General features: G+C 31.8%; 1 protein-coding gene across 2 annotated transcripts in view; it reads right to left on the bottom strand.

Moving 5' to 3' along the window:
* LOC108907225 (adenylate cyclase type 6) overlaps positions 1-8,436 on the bottom strand; it is a 309,463-nt gene extending 301,027 nt beyond the window's left edge. For both annotated transcript variants that reach the window (XM_018710803.2, XM_018710804.2), the window contains exon 1: positions 8,178-8,436. The gene's annotated coding sequence lies outside the window, so the exon portion shown is untranslated. The remainder of the gene's footprint in view (positions 1-8,177) is intronic.
* Between the last annotated feature and the right edge of the window lie 7,595 nt (positions 8,437-16,031).

The raw sequence follows: 16,031 nt of genomic DNA, 5'->3' as shown, positions 1-16,031 counted from the left end.
TATATATTAGTTTTACCACACAGTACCTTCCTCCTAACACACATGTACTATCCCTGACAAGTGAAACAAAGGCGATAAATCTAAAATCAATAATTATAAAATTATAAAGCCCTATAGAGGGTGTTCCACCTAACAGGGATTCTTCTGTAACTCTAACTGTAAAATTTATAGAAGAAATGGTTTTAATAAAAGTTGTCTGGAGCCATATGGGCCACGTAAATAAAATATTTTTAGCTTCACAGGGTGTTCCATTTCGCGTGGACGCTACATAACTTTGTTATTTTAAATGGAACACCCTGTATATTATTGCATTTTTTAATTCCTTGGTTAATATTAGGTAGAGTTTATTAAATGTGTATGGTGTTTAAAACTTACCGTTTTCGATAAAATCAGTTGTTTTTGAAAAAAAATCACGATTTCAGCTCTCTAAATAAGGCTAGATAGCGTCTAAACCGTAAAAAGTAGAAACCTACAGTTTTCACAGTTCGTTTTTGCATAAATTACTCTATCATGTCATCTGTGAGCAAAACGTGTACGTTATTCACAGTCGGAAATACTGAGACCTACATTTAATAATCTTACGAGTTGAAAAACTTTTTTTTTTTCAAAAGGAATGACCCACATTAATTGTCATGCGTGAATGCAAAATGCTCTTTCGATTGATATAAGGTTGTCCATACTTATCTTTAATAGTTTTCCGGAAAAATCGGGTTCCTTTCTAAAGTCCGAAAAAGTAAATATGTAACAGCGTCAAGAAGGCTTTGCAAAACCAATTTTCTGTCACATTTTATCAAGCCTGGGATTAACAGTGTCAATGTTTACTGGCATGTTTGAAAAGTGGTTTGACAAACAAAAGTAAACCACTAAGAACAACTAAAACAAAACGCAAAACGAAACAAACTGAAACTGGGAACTCGGCAAGGAGAAGAATACTTAGACCGCTGATTTACATCAATTGCTCGAAGTGTCTTCCATTTTGATTAATACACAAATGAATTCAGTTTTTAAAAACTGTTCAACATTGATCAGCATGTCTGGCGTAATTTCTTGAAATGCTACTGTAATGCGCTGCCACATATCATCCGCGGTAATGGTTGGTGTAACGTAAACTTTGCTTTTAATAAATCCCCATAAAAAGAAGTAGCAACTTGTCCTATCTGGATACCTTGAAGACCAACTCACTGGTCCCCCGCGCCCAATCCATCTGTTGGGAAAAGTTTCGTGTAAAAGCTGTCGAACTGCAGAGGTATTGTGAGGTCACCGTCATGTGTGAATACAATTCGAGGGTACCACAAGGCTCAAATTTGGACCCTCTTCACTTCCTTACGCTCATAAATGGCCTTGCAATCAGCATTTCTTTTCCAAAATTACTTTTTGCTGATGATCTTAATAGACTAGTGCGTGCTAAAGCCTTCAAAAATGGTAAAAAGTGAAAAAAAATTATAGTAGGATGAAACCCATTGGAAAAGAAAGAGGAGAATATAACGGAAATGGAAGGAAAAATAATTTACGGGCGATCTGAGGTCGGGAAGGGGTAGGGGGTGAGTTTTTAAGGGTAAAGAACGGATTCCCTTGATTTCCAGAAAAACTACAAGTCTTATTGAAAAAAGTTAAATGGCAAAGTTGTAGATAATAAAAAGATCTACAACTTTTGTATTTACACTTTTTTCACATAACCTCAAAATTTATGTGAAAAATTCAAATAACCAAGTTTTTGGTTTTTTATTTTTCTTTTATTCTTATTTTCGGATTCTAGTTCGTTTCTTTGCATTTCCTGAGAAAACTTACCATAGTAATGTATATATTTTTTTACACCATCAGAAAGTAGAGATTTCAACGAAGAAAAAGCCCACCGACGTTTTTAAAAAAGCAGATATTTTGACGTGAGAATTTTCGATTGAAAATTAGGGTGCTTTTTCGATATTAAGTAAAAATAAGGTGAAAAAATAAATATTTCAAATCAAAAAAATTACAGCGTGTTTGGGACATAAATAGGTAAGTTTTCACCAAATTTCGTGAAAAAAAAAATTTTTTTGTAAAAGATAAAAATAAAAAACCAAAAACTTGGTTATTTGAATTTTTCACATAAATTTTGAGGTTATGTGAAAAAAGTGTAAATACAAAAGTTGTAGATCTTTTTATTACCTACAACTTTGCCATTTAACTTTTTTCCATAAGACTTGTAGTTTTTCCGGAAATCAAGGGAAACCGTTTTTTACCCTTAAAAACTCACCCCCTACCCCTTCCCGACCTCAGATCGCCCGTAAATTATTTTTCCTTTCATTTCTGTTATATTCTCTTTCTTTTCCAATGGGTTTCATCCTACTATAATTTTTTTTGGTTTCAAAAATTATCGACCCTGGTCTATAAAGTATTTAATAACGTAGTTCCCCCACAACAAGATTGCCTACTTTTACAAAAATATTAAATGGTTGCAATATTCATTTGTAAGATCTAAACTGGAACACAGGCAGTTAAAATGAGTTTAAAACAATTAACTCTCATAGCATTCTCTCTCTTTAAATGCATAAAAGTGACAATCAACAATATCGCATACATAATGTTCACCAAGTTCTTGAAATTCCTTTCTTTTAGGCAACCAACATTGCACGATTGGCACTGTCAGCTAAAATTTCCTAAATCTCAACGTCATCAATATCAATTACTCGTTTCCGATAATTGCCACATGATTTACATAATCAGTACCTTCATTCCAAATTTATGAAAAACACAAAATTATATATAAAATAAATGACTATTGTTATCAGTTGAACAGCAATATTTGACCAAAATACGAATTTGTATTTTTGTTATAAACTAATTGATTATAAAAAAATAATTCCATTTTGTTTCAATAAACAAAACCTTGTTATATACAAAATAATTTATTATTTCACGAAATGAATATGTAATTTGATACGATATTAAAATCCGTTGAGATAAACCTGGGCATAAACATTAACTAATATTTATCGCACAATAATGCTAATCGCAAAACAAATCAAATAAAAAGTATGACTTGCTGCTACCGTTCTAAGAAATACTAATCCACTAAAAAGTGAAATTTATGTACTCGTAGACTGCTATCAAATGCGTCCTAATCTAATTTTACATATATCCATTTTACGTCCTTTTTGTAAACAAGAAAATTATGTTAGAAATACCACCGCGGTGTTGACATTTTTATGGACGTATTCCACTAAAAACTATGTGAGAGGTGTGAAATAATAAACAAATGGACAAGGTCGGATTTCAGGAAGAAAACTGTTTTCACAATTTTTTTTTCTTGTTGACAGCACCGAAATATCGCTATAACAGTAATGATTTTATCGATTCCTTTCCGATTCACGAGTGAATAAAAAGGAAAAACTTACATTTTAAGGGAAAAAAACTTATGCTTGTATTTAAAATTAGATTGCTTGATTGCTGTGAGGAAAGTTAACATTTCATATACGAGTTATCCAGAAAATTAAAACATTTGAAAATGTCATAAGAGTAAACTACATACATTTGTTTTTACTCTTCTGAAAAAGTTATACTTTGCAAAAAATTACTTCAGTTGCTGTTGTCAAATGAAGTCCACGTTTAAATAAAAAATATTTTACAACCAAAATTTATTTTAAAAATTTGACATGTTTCATTTTGAAACTTATTTCGCCAAAATAAAGTTGGCTTGACAGGTAGACATTGTTTTGTGGTGCATGACATATTTTTTTCTTCTTCAACATCACATAATTTAATCGCATTTCACGCGTTTTTTTTTAATTCAAAAAAGGCTCGTTTTGGAAATGAAAATTACGAAAACATCAAAACAACACATTCTCTTCACTTTAGTAATAAATGAGACATTTAATTTTTGAATTCAGATATTTATCTACCTTTGCAATACAATTCACTTAGTATTACTAAAATAGAAGGAAAGTAAGTTTTTGTAGAAAAGTGATGTCTATGGCAGTTTATCAATGATTGTTATTAAAACATAAAAAACACATTCCTTGCACTTTTGTAATAAAAAAGGCATTTAATTTTTAAATTCAAATATTTATCTTTGCAACACAATTCACTTAGTATTACTAAAATAGAAATTTTTGTAGAAATACGATGTCTATAACAGTTTATTAATGATCCTTATTAAACATAAAAAACAGCACATTACATTCACTTAGTATTACTAAAAATAGAAGGAAAGTAAGTTTTTGTGGAAAACCGATGTCTATGGCAATACATCAATGATTCTTAAAAAATTATAACTGCAATCAAGTAGGCTTAGGCTTGTGATGTCAAAATCGTCTTCGCTATACGTCACGTTGACAGTCATTTTCTCTAGCTTCTAATTGTTTACAATTAAATCATGGCAGTGAACAACCAAAAAACTAATTTAAAACTTTATAGTATATGTAATTCTAGCACCAAAATAGTATTTGCATTATTTAAAGTATTTGCCATATTTAGTGAAAAAAAACTGGAATCAGTCCGCATGAAGGGAAGATATCCCATCTTTTTTACGTAAAATCAGGGCTCGGCAGAACAAAATTTCATTAAATTATTACATATATTTTATGAAACACAGACATCTGATGGAAATGAAAAATAAAGGTAATAATTATGCTCCTCGTTACTCACCGTTGCGAAGAGAAGAGTTCGAGCCAGAATTTCAAACACATTTAGCGTTAATAGAAGAAATCTCGGAACAAATATTTGGTAAATAATTATTTGTATCTATTTATTATTTTAAAATAAATAAAAACATTACAAAGCAAAATTCTGGATAGGTATCTACTGATTTTTGAACCATATGATAGCTGTCAAAAAAAATGTCCACTTATTAATTTTGTTTGCCTAGCTTGGCAGGAGGAAAAAAAATTTCGAAAAATCTGAAGGTTGCCATTGGTAACTGTCGAAAATTAAAAACAATTCTTTCTCATACGGAGAAAACGAGTTTTTTCTCGTATTAATTATATCCGTCGACACATCTTTTAATGATAAAAATGTATCTACCAATTTTTCCATAACTTGGAATTCTATCATATCTTGCTTCATACTTAAAACTCGAAAAATCATAAATAAAAATAGGGATTCTAACCGTGGATATAAATTTTTGTAAAAAATCAAACTGGGTCAATTCAATTCTTTCAGAACTTCTAATTTCGAACAACTTTTCCTACTGACACTTTTTCGAAAGAGTAAAAATAAACATAGCTTACTCTTATGACATCATAATATTTTTGAATAATCTGGACACCCTATACATAAAATGTTAACTTTGGCCATGGCATATTAAATATAAGCATTTTTTATTAGGTGCGCTTTTTCCGTAAAATGTAAAATAAAAAAGTTTTCCGTTCTATTCACTCTAACAGTAGACATTCGGTATATCATTTTCTTGTTACAAATACAATTTTACATATTAACATTAAAACCAAAAAATCATTGGCACATTTTTTCAATTTTTTAAAAAATGGCAGGGGATTCTTAAAATAATAGTATTTTAAAAATCGAGTAGTTTAAGAATTATTTTCAGTTCATCAGCTCTATGTTTTAAATTTAAAAAATGTAAATCTAAAAGGACTGGTTTTCCTTCGGGTTTTCCGAATAAAATAAAACACCCTATATACAGTCAGACTAGAAAAGAGGGAAAACATTTTTATTTTTCATTTTAACAGAAAAAGGCATTCTTCATTAAAATTTTTGCTTGTCTTGAAAATGCGGTTCGCATGGAAAACTTTCATCTTTCATGTATAGGGTGATCAGAAAATTGGTAAATAAAAAAATCGTTCAAGAAAAAACTGCCTTTGTTTTTAACAATAAAGAAATACATGTTATTATGAAAATTGAAAAGTTGCTTAGAATTGAAATTTATATTATAATATCAATTTGTGTATGGATTGGCCTACTTTGATAGAAACGAACAGTAAAACATTTTTATTGTTCATTTTACGAGAAAAAGGCATTCTTGATTAAAATCTTTGCTGGAGAATAAAATAGTTTGACAATAACCGTCATAATAAAAAGTTATAGGGCTTTTGAGTAATAGTGACAGTTATTTTTAATATGCTTACTATGCAGGAAAAAATTTAATTAATACAATGTTTTGGCAAAATTACTAAATAAAGTTTTTCATGCCAATTACATATATTTGAATGATGAGTAAAAGGCAGTTTATTAATAAGAAATAATAATAATAATAATATTCATCATTTTATTAATTGTTCTATTTCAGTTGCAAAATACCATAGAAATTCAGCTAGCAATTCTGAATTAATAAAATGATGAATATTATTATTATTATTTCTTATTAAGTTTTTTGGCGTTACTTTATTTATTCAATTTAAACTTGTTCCTTTTATTTTTTTAGCTCTACACGTTAATTCAGAATAATTTAACCACCGAATTACGCAAGAAAGACTAACGAAGTAGGCCCTTTCGTCGGCTTTATTGTCCCATCAAAAACCCATTACATTTCCAAACCTAGGATATCAGCGACCATAAAAAAACGATTTGGTATACACAACTTATCTATGGTGATGTATATCCGCGGTTAAATAGTGATAAATTTACAATTCTAATCGATTGTGTAAATAAATCGAACAGAACGAATTTAAATAGATATACAAATAGCTGCTGCAAGGTGAAAAAAATAACTCGTAAACTTGTGGAACCGTAAAACTAAATCCTATTGTTTTATCGCGTGTATACAGGATGCCCCGAAAGTGGGTTGCCTACCTTTTATCCACACAACTTAAATAAGACTTCAAAGTCAAAGTGTTATTTTTGGATTTGGTTATATAACAATCATCAACATATGTCCTGCAATTGTTAAAGTTAGACGTTGTTTGGAACATTTGTCATGTCATCTCGATTTGTAAACAATTTTTTACCACAGCAAGCACATTTGAGTTATTAAGTAACTGTCAAGTCATATCATCACCACAATTACAATATACGTAGAATCGATCAAGAACCACGTAGTTTTTATGTGACTGCAAAATTAAATGCATGTTTTTAAAGATCATTCATTAGTAAACCATAGAAAAACACTCAAATAGTGCTTCTCAAACGTGTGTCTTCTAATTTAAGAATTTGTGCTTAACAGTTGCATAAAAAATGTTTCTGAAAAGTTTATGGTACTAGAAATAGAAAACGGGTCCGGTAGACGTAAAAATTATTTTTCTAAAATTTTGACAGCTTTCCATCATTGTGCATCGTTAGGAAAATAAATATCAATAAAAGATTAGCACACATGATTTTCTTTCATCTTATGTTAAGTTTCTAATTAGCAACAAAGTACTGAATGTCATGAATTGAAAAATAAGCGGAAAACGGTCATAACTGAGCTTTTAAGTACAAATATTCGAGGAACTGTAAGCTCCGTCTGACTTACAGTTTGAGAAATGCTGATTATAAATAATGTGACAAGTCGTAAAATTAATTATTTATACCCATTACATATAACATACCAACGTGTCGCGAAAAACGCTTTTCCATGTGTCATTATGTTCCGTTTTTGTTTCAATTTTTTTTTTTAATTACAAAAAATAATTATTTTAATGACATCAATGACTATAAACTGAGAAAACAAATATAGTGGCGGATTTAGCAAAGGTATCTGTTAAAACAAGTATTTCAGTTGTATTTACACGTAATTCAGCAAATACCTACGCCTGTTACAAAAATAAAATAAACAAATATCAAGCCCGGGTTCAAATATATTGTGAAAACAATACACTACATCTGATTCCGAAACAGAACAGATCATATAATTGTTTCAAAGCGAAAGTAATTCGTAAAAACAAGCAATCTTAATCCTAATCATAAACGGAAAGGCGGCTTTGAACTGAGCGGGATTTGTTTGAGACAACAATGATCCAAACAATGAGTAATACGTACCAAACGTCATTTTATTTCTAATTGTAAAACATCTTTATAATATCAATCAAGCCGATTACGTACTTTCTCATAGTCAATATCAGAACGAAAAATGATTTTTAGACAATGCAGTTTAAGATATGAGCATTGTAAAATCGAGATTAAAGCTCTTTCCAACTTTTCAAAGAATCTCATCGTAGCTACGCTTGGCAAGAAACATTTTAAAGATTCACTCGATTAAAAAAACAGTGATGACACTTTATAGTAGCGGAAAACTTGCATTGCTAATTTCAAAGGTCCAAGAAACTTACCATGCAGGGTTATTCTTGTCCGCGTCCAATCAAACAGCCTTCCTTGCCGTCCTCTTACATCCCGGCACTGGCACAACCCGCACTTTTGATAACAATCCGTTGTGTTAGAGTCGTCGGCACCGCAGAGATCGCTGTCGCGTTGTCCTGGAGCTGTCACGCGTTGTGTGTCTATGAGGAGGCTCGCGACGCACACTACTGTCGCTGGCGGCGTTGGGACGCGCGATCGCGACGGCCACAGGTGGTAGCGGAACGACACGGAATGCGCCCACGCACCGGCGGCGCTTGCTCTGATAACGCCGAGCGAGGCGGGATGCTGGTGGCTGGCGTGTGTTAGACGCTCCTTTGTTTCGGCTGTGGGGGGAATGCACTGTCGCGGCCGTCCTGATAAAATGTAAGCGATTTGGGAATCGGTTGTTGTTTGAAAAGCGCCAAGTATTTGAATATTGTAATTAATTGAAAGGGGCTTCTAGATGCAAAATCGAATAAATCTGTATAAATAGTAATCCGTAATTGATTTTTATGTGTAGGGGCGGGTCAAGATGGTTATTTTTCACAAAATAAAAACTATTTACTTCAAAGTTGTATTTTTGTTTTTAACATTAACCACATATATAAAACCTAACCTCTCTTCTCTTTTTCCCCTCCTTTCCAATTCCTTAACTTACACTTACACTTCTGCCAACCTCGTTACCAACATAACAACGGGCGGCAAGTTTGAATTCATAATAAAATGCCTACATATCTATGATTTTGATTAATAAATAATTCACGTTTTTAAATTCAAGTTCTTCGTGAATTAAGTAATTCACGAATTTATTTATGAAGGGTTTAATTTTACATTGCTTTGCTTTACTTCTTGAATTTCTAAACTTCTAAACATTGTTTTCAGAAAAATACGTGAAAAATTGTCAATGCGTATACATCGCAAGACCATTACATGAAAGGAATTGTGAAATTTTACTCATTCTTGCTACTAAAACCGAATAATAAAAGTCACTATCAATTCCGTTCTGTAATTGGGAACATCCTGAATTAAGAAATGAAATTTATGCCCCTGCACCATAACTCGTTCATCAACAACATCAAAACAAACAGCAGCCTCGGTTTACGTGTGTGTATGTTCAAGAAATATTTTTCCCGGCCATCAATCAATTTTGGAGCTCATTAAAGTTTATTAGGATAATTAAAAAAATTGCTGAGCGATGGAATTAGACGCGTTTATTTTTTCTGCGCGTCTCCCTGGCCTCTATCACGCTAATCGGAGTCATAATTTATGAGACGAGGCTTTCCCGGCAACTGGAAATGTGAAATATGCTCCTCTAATTATTGCTGTGGGATTCAATCAGCAAGCTGGTGCTTTGTAACTTTTGGCAGGCTTAACTGTATTAAAAAATGTGCCGGGAATTTTCAAATTAACGTCAGTCAGTGAGGGGTGAAAAGAATTCATGCGGTGACAATTTCATCGATCAATTATTCAAAATATTTGTAATTATTTTTAATAAAGGCTGACCGTAGAGGCTTAAAAATTAATTTTCGTCGTATGGAACATTCATTACCAAATTTGGAATACAGGAAGATGAGCACAATCAACCATAGATACAGCTTTACAGTTCACAGAAGAAAGAAAATAATATTTTCTGTCATTTTCTCTCGGATCTCTTTGGGTGTAATCAAGATATCGGAATATTATTGTTTACTTTTGCAGCAAAAGCAAAACTATTTTCATAAAAGTAATTCCTTGACTGATTTTTTTAAAACAGGGGTTTATTTCAATAAATTAAGAAGAAGATCAAAACTTGAGAAGAAGAATGAAATTTGAAAACCTTGAGAGTGATTTATTTTATTCTAGGGTGAACTCTGTACCGAAAGCAACTCAAAGTTGCCAAAATAACGCGTAGAACGTGAAGGCAAAATCAATCTCTATCAGCGATATGTGGTTGGTAGCTGACAGAATAATTACTTGTATTCGGTGTAATATCCGAGCAAACACCGATGGCTTCCATTTTAATGCCAATGCAAATATGATAAAAATGTTTACATCGCCATATACCACTTAGCGCAAAAATCCGAGCAAATTTAGTGCCCAACTCTATATTTATTATTTGCGAGTAGATAAATTAGCTGTTCGGTTGGCAAGCGTGATAAATGACGCACGACGTAAGGGTGCACCTTTAAATCACCTCTTGACATATACAGGGTGACTCAAAAGGACCGGACTCCCCCTTCTTAACATTTAAGGATAGATTCCTATTAAAAAAAGGTTTCACATAAATGTTATAGCATGTCAAGAAAGCAATACGTTGGTGACCTTGGATTTGACTTTGACCCTAAATTACAAGGTCAAACAAAGGTCAAATTGAAGTTATTTAATGAAATACCCCTTCTACACCAACAATCAATAGAGCGTCGATTTTACGTTCAAATGTAGGGTTAGAAAATGTTTCCTTTTGACCTTGCAGGTCCTCTATATGTCAAACTAATTTTTTTCTTAACATTTTGACGAAACTTGAATAGTTTCTTGTTTCAGTTAATATGGTTTTTCTTAAAAACCATAAAGTTTTTTTTAAATTTAGCAAGAGTAAAAAAAATTTAAAATTAAATTCTGCTGTGAATTAATATTATTACCTATTTTTCAATTCGGACAATGAAACAAAAGTTCGGTACAATTTTAGGGGTGAGTCATCCCCAATGAACACGTTGTAGTGCTTCAATTAACTTTAAATCATAGTCACAGAAGACCAGTAATAAACCTAAATCATGTTGTACCAAATTTGGTTCTTCTGCGGTAAAGTGTTGCAGATATTAATTTTTTTCGAAATTTAGGACCCTACTTTGGGGGCTAATAACTCCTGAGGGGTGCAACTTCGTATATACGAAGGTAAGTTTGGTTAAATTACAATATTTTGGACACCTTTACATGCACCTGTCCAAGAACTACTTACTACTATGATACAAATCAATGTATCCTCTAGATATCCGGAGGTATGCGGTATCTCCCAGACCTAAATGAATTAGGCCTAGACTAGACTAATCCAATGGTTTTTTTCCCAAATAATATCTTTGTTGAAATCCCCGATCAATTCGAAAGATAAGAGCTCTTTTGAGTTTTTGTCCTGCGATACGCAGTTTTTGAGTAAAAAAAATCTCAGAATTATTAATAATTTAATAGAAAAATTAAATACATTACAAGTTGGCACCTACATGTAATGAACAACAACAATTATTAACAACGTATAACATTAACATACAATAATTACAATTACAAGAATTGTTAAAAACTTTCATGGAATTGTGCACTCGTTGAAATATTCCCGAGTATTTTTTATTCTATTACATGCTGTAATAATTAATATAAGAAATGCAAGTGACACATTCCAGACCAACTAGGTTTTTTCGCAAAATTGTATTTTCAATTATTACCTACATTAATTAATTACGGATAATACAATGGGTTTTATTTTTTTACTCAAAAACGGCGCATCGCAGGACAAAAACTCAAGAGTTCTTATCATTCGAATTGAACAGGAATTTCAAAAATAATTTTATATGGGAAAAACTATTGGCGTACCATTTTATTCTTTAAAAATATCAAAATCAATGCTCGTAGGCACGACACTGTTAGAGCTAAAAATTATGTTTATATTGAAAAACATGCCACTTTAATATATAACTATCACTACGTGCTATCACGGAAATATTTCAAGGGTTTTCGAAAATATAAATTTCCTTCTTTTTCCTAAAATTTTAACACCCCGTATATTCACAACGAAACACTTTTGAACCATAGTTTATAAAACAAACTATCATTAATAGACCTTTTTAGTTAAATTTTTACTTTATTTAAATTTAAGAATATTCTTTTATATCATTTCTTTGTAAGTTTTAAGCACATTAGTGTATATATTTTACGAAACACGTGTTGGCTGTTCTTAAATACTTCTAAATCCTTGTAAAAATATGTTAATTTGAAATTGTTCATTTGCTCTACGGGTTTCCTTTTCCAAGCTACAGGGCGCTAATAAGTTTCAAAAAATTTAGTTTTTCTCCAATAACTTTCGAACATTATAAGTTATGGAATGGAATTTTCGCTTTAGCTTAATTTGATAATCCCCTAGTAACAGGAAAAAGATTGACTTTGTAAGTTACTCAGTGACTTGCGTACGGATTGTACCGTAAGGTTTTTCGAAGAAAATTGTGGTACGCCACTGGTAAAAACATCTTTTTAATATTTTAAACAAAATTATCCTCGTGCGTTTTATTTCTGACTTTTGTAATTTTTCCGTAAATAAAACTTTTGTAAATGCCATTTCTTTCCACTGCTAACAGTGCTAACGTAGGAAAATAAAAATAACAGAAACATTATGAAGTATGCTTTGACTCAGCCACCGAACATGGTCAAATAGGTATTGAAAAAAGAGTTTTGCGTTGAAAATGATATTAAAAAACTATTTTTTTTTTAATTTTTTAGCGCCCTATAGCTTGGAAAAGAAAACCCGTAGAGCATATAATAATAACTTTATATGACAAATATTTATTTTTTAAATAAAAAATCAACCGTTTAATTTATTCCCAACCTTTACGTTACACCCTGTATATGTAAATAGTAAACAAGGGTCAAACTGTCAGATTCGATCTGTACTATTTCAACCATGGCTGTGCAACTAGCATTGCCAGATTCGCAACAGGGAGGGGATGGAGCTTGTCCAGACACACGAAGGACGGGGTGAGGAAAAGGAAGTAACTTTAAGTTTGTTACGTTTGTTACAAGTTTTTTCACTATGTAAAATCTAGTGTCTTTAAATTTTTTACTAACTTTTCCACACTGAAATTCACGNCTGGCCAATCACCAGCTGATAGGAATGCCTATCAAATATATAGGACCGTATTTCAACATTTTCAAATTATTTTTATAAGCTACGCCTCTATTCTGTGGTTACGCTACCAGCAAAACTTGAAATCAGGTAACCTTATCTGTTTAGAAAACATTGGGAGCACACCCTTAAATATTCGCATATCCTGACATTCTCCGTTAAATGGCAGCACCAATCAACATACTTCGACACTATTGTCGTCACTGTTCCTTATGAAATCACTGTAACATGATTAACCTTTAATAAAGTACAAATATGTGGTGCCATCTGTCGCCCTTATTGGGATATACTGAATATAATGGAGAAAACTAATTTTGCACGAGCTCAAAACTGACAAGCTAACAAAAGATGGCGGGTATGTATTACATATAGAAAATAAAAATGCTGTAATTTTATAAGGGACAGACCTTAGAGCATATAATAAATGGAGAAAGCACCGCGTTTTAAAAAGTGTACACGTTCAAGAGAGAAAGACCGCTAGTTTAGATTCACGCTCTTTCTGTCTAATCATTGTGTATGTTAACCAATCACGTGCTGGCGTGAGAGCGAAAGATGGTATTCAAACTATCTCTTTCTTTTTCTACACTTCCACATGGTCACATAACTAAATTTATTTATAGTTCAGTCACTGTTTGATGTTTTTGAGCCATTTTTCGCGAATATCTCGAAGTTTTATCAAAAAAATGATCATATGCAAAAATGAAGGAAATTAAATAGCAAAGAGATTGCCTTTTTCATTTTTGTAGATGGTATAGAACCCGAGTTATGACTCCCAGAAGTTGAAGTCAATTTCGAAGATAGCTATAATCGAAACGTTCAACGTCAGGTAGCGGAAAAATTAAAGGTTTTTCGAGGAACTTTTATAACACCTATTAATATTCTTGAAAAGACCTTTAAATTGAGGGGTGGTAGTAGTCGTTAGCATGAAAACTAATGAAGTTACAATCAAAATAAAGTAATTTTCTTGATTTTTGAGAAAAAAAAATCGGTATTAAAATTAATGATTTGACGGAAAAAAAATTAAACGTATTCCTTCTGCAATTTAGTTTAATTATATATTAATAGAAGATTCTGTGAATTTGAACGATTTTAGAAGCCTAAATTTAAAAAAATATTTCATTTACTTTTGAATAAAATTTAATTTTTTTAAAAATCGCCTTTTTTTCAAAATATTTCAAAAAACTAACAGATATAAAAAAAGATAGAATAAGAAATTGTAGGTTTTTTCTTACTGAACAATTTGCTTTTTTTAAAATTTTTGTATAAATTTGACTGAGTTATGACCGTTAGAAACTCAAAACTAAGCTCCAAGACTGCCTTTCCCGAGTCTTTTTAGCTTACAAATCTAAAAAACGATGGGCTCAAAAAAACTGCAAATCACAGAACTTAAAGTGCTTTAAATTTCCTACAAAATGTTTTCTTGAGTAAACTTATAACTTTAATTTTTTTACCTTAACTTTTGTAATTTTAATCACATTTTTTCTGTACAATTTTCGAAGCTGGTAAATTACCATCATCTTTGTGTATTTTGGAGCGCTTGTGAACTGATTTAAGTAAGTATTTTAATACTATATACACACGCGTATCCATTTATAATGTATATAATNTTAGAAAACCTTGGAAGCACACCCTTAAATATTCGCATATCCTGACATTCTCCGTTAAATGGCAGCACCAATCAACATACTTCGACACTATTGTCGTCACTGTTCCTTGCGAAATAACTGTAACAAGTACAATATGTGGTGCCATCTGTCGCCCTTGTTGAGATATACCGAACATAATGGAGAAAACTAGTTTCGCACGAGCTCAAAATTGACAAGTTAACGAAAGATGGCGGGTGTGTATTACATATAGAAATTAAAAATGCAGTAATTTATATTTTATTACATAATACATGGAGAAAGCACCGCGTTTAAAAAGTGTACACGTTCTAGAGAGAAAGAGATAAAGTTTAGATACACGCTCTTTCTGTCTAATCATTGCGATAGGAGTTATGTTAGCCAATCACGTGCTGGCGCGAGAGCGAAAGATGGTATTCAAACTATCTCTTTCTTTTTCTACACTGCCGCATGGTCACATAACTAAATTTATTTATAGTCGTCACTGAAGCATGTAGGCTCAGGGTTACCAGATTGGGCTACCTATCGCCAATTGGGCTATCTCAGATGACTTACGGCTACTTGAAAAAGAGCAAAAATAGCCAGTCGCCAATTTGGGCTATTTCGAGTTTTTACCAGTGTCGGCAATCTGTACAAATCGAATAGTATATTTATATAAATTCTATTTTTACTCAAGACTGTTAAGTCTATTTTTTGGAATAAAACATTTTATTCGACTTATTTTTTATATTTTATATGCCCATTTCTGTATTGTAGAATCTTAGAATAAATTGGTTATTTTATAAGTAACGTGTAGATAGTAGAAGAGTAATCTGTGCTAATAGTAAAGTTGTTGCTTGTTGTCAGTTGTACCAAAATAATCTAGTTTTATAATCATATATATATTTACCTTAGTTAAGTAATTATTCCAGAGATGAAGTATTTATTTATTGTCAGAGAATTATTTTTGAATTTAAATCTAGTTCTTTAGTACTTATTGCTGCCATCTGTTGAGTAGTAGCTAAATTACATATGTCAAGATCAAAGTGAGCTCAAATTTTTCCCATGTTGCAGCTACTAGATTATTACGGCCATAGTTGTACTTGTATGCATTATATGTTCTGTGGGTTGTATTCTTACCCTTACCCGAGAACAACAAACAGTTACTCTATTTCTCAGGGTTGTCCACATACCACTAGAAAAGGGTTATCCCCAGACTCACAGAACAAACTCAAACCCGAATGGTTTTAAACTTCAAATGTATAAAAATTATAAATAACGGTTTTTGTTACTAGATGTCAGGCTATTTTGGGCTACTTTCAATTTTGGTTTGGCTACTAGGTTAAAAAAAAATCTGGCAACCCTGCACGAAACAAAAAAAC

This window comes from Anoplophora glabripennis, unplaced genomic scaffold, assembly GCF_000390285.2.
Source record: "Anoplophora glabripennis isolate ALB-LARVAE unplaced genomic scaffold, Agla_2.0 scaffold249, whole genome shotgun sequence".
Lineage (NCBI taxonomy): Eukaryota > Metazoa > Arthropoda > Insecta > Coleoptera > Cerambycidae > Anoplophora > Anoplophora glabripennis.
Note: the sequence above shows the minus strand (reverse complement) of the source record. Positions and strands in the feature narration are given on the sequence as shown.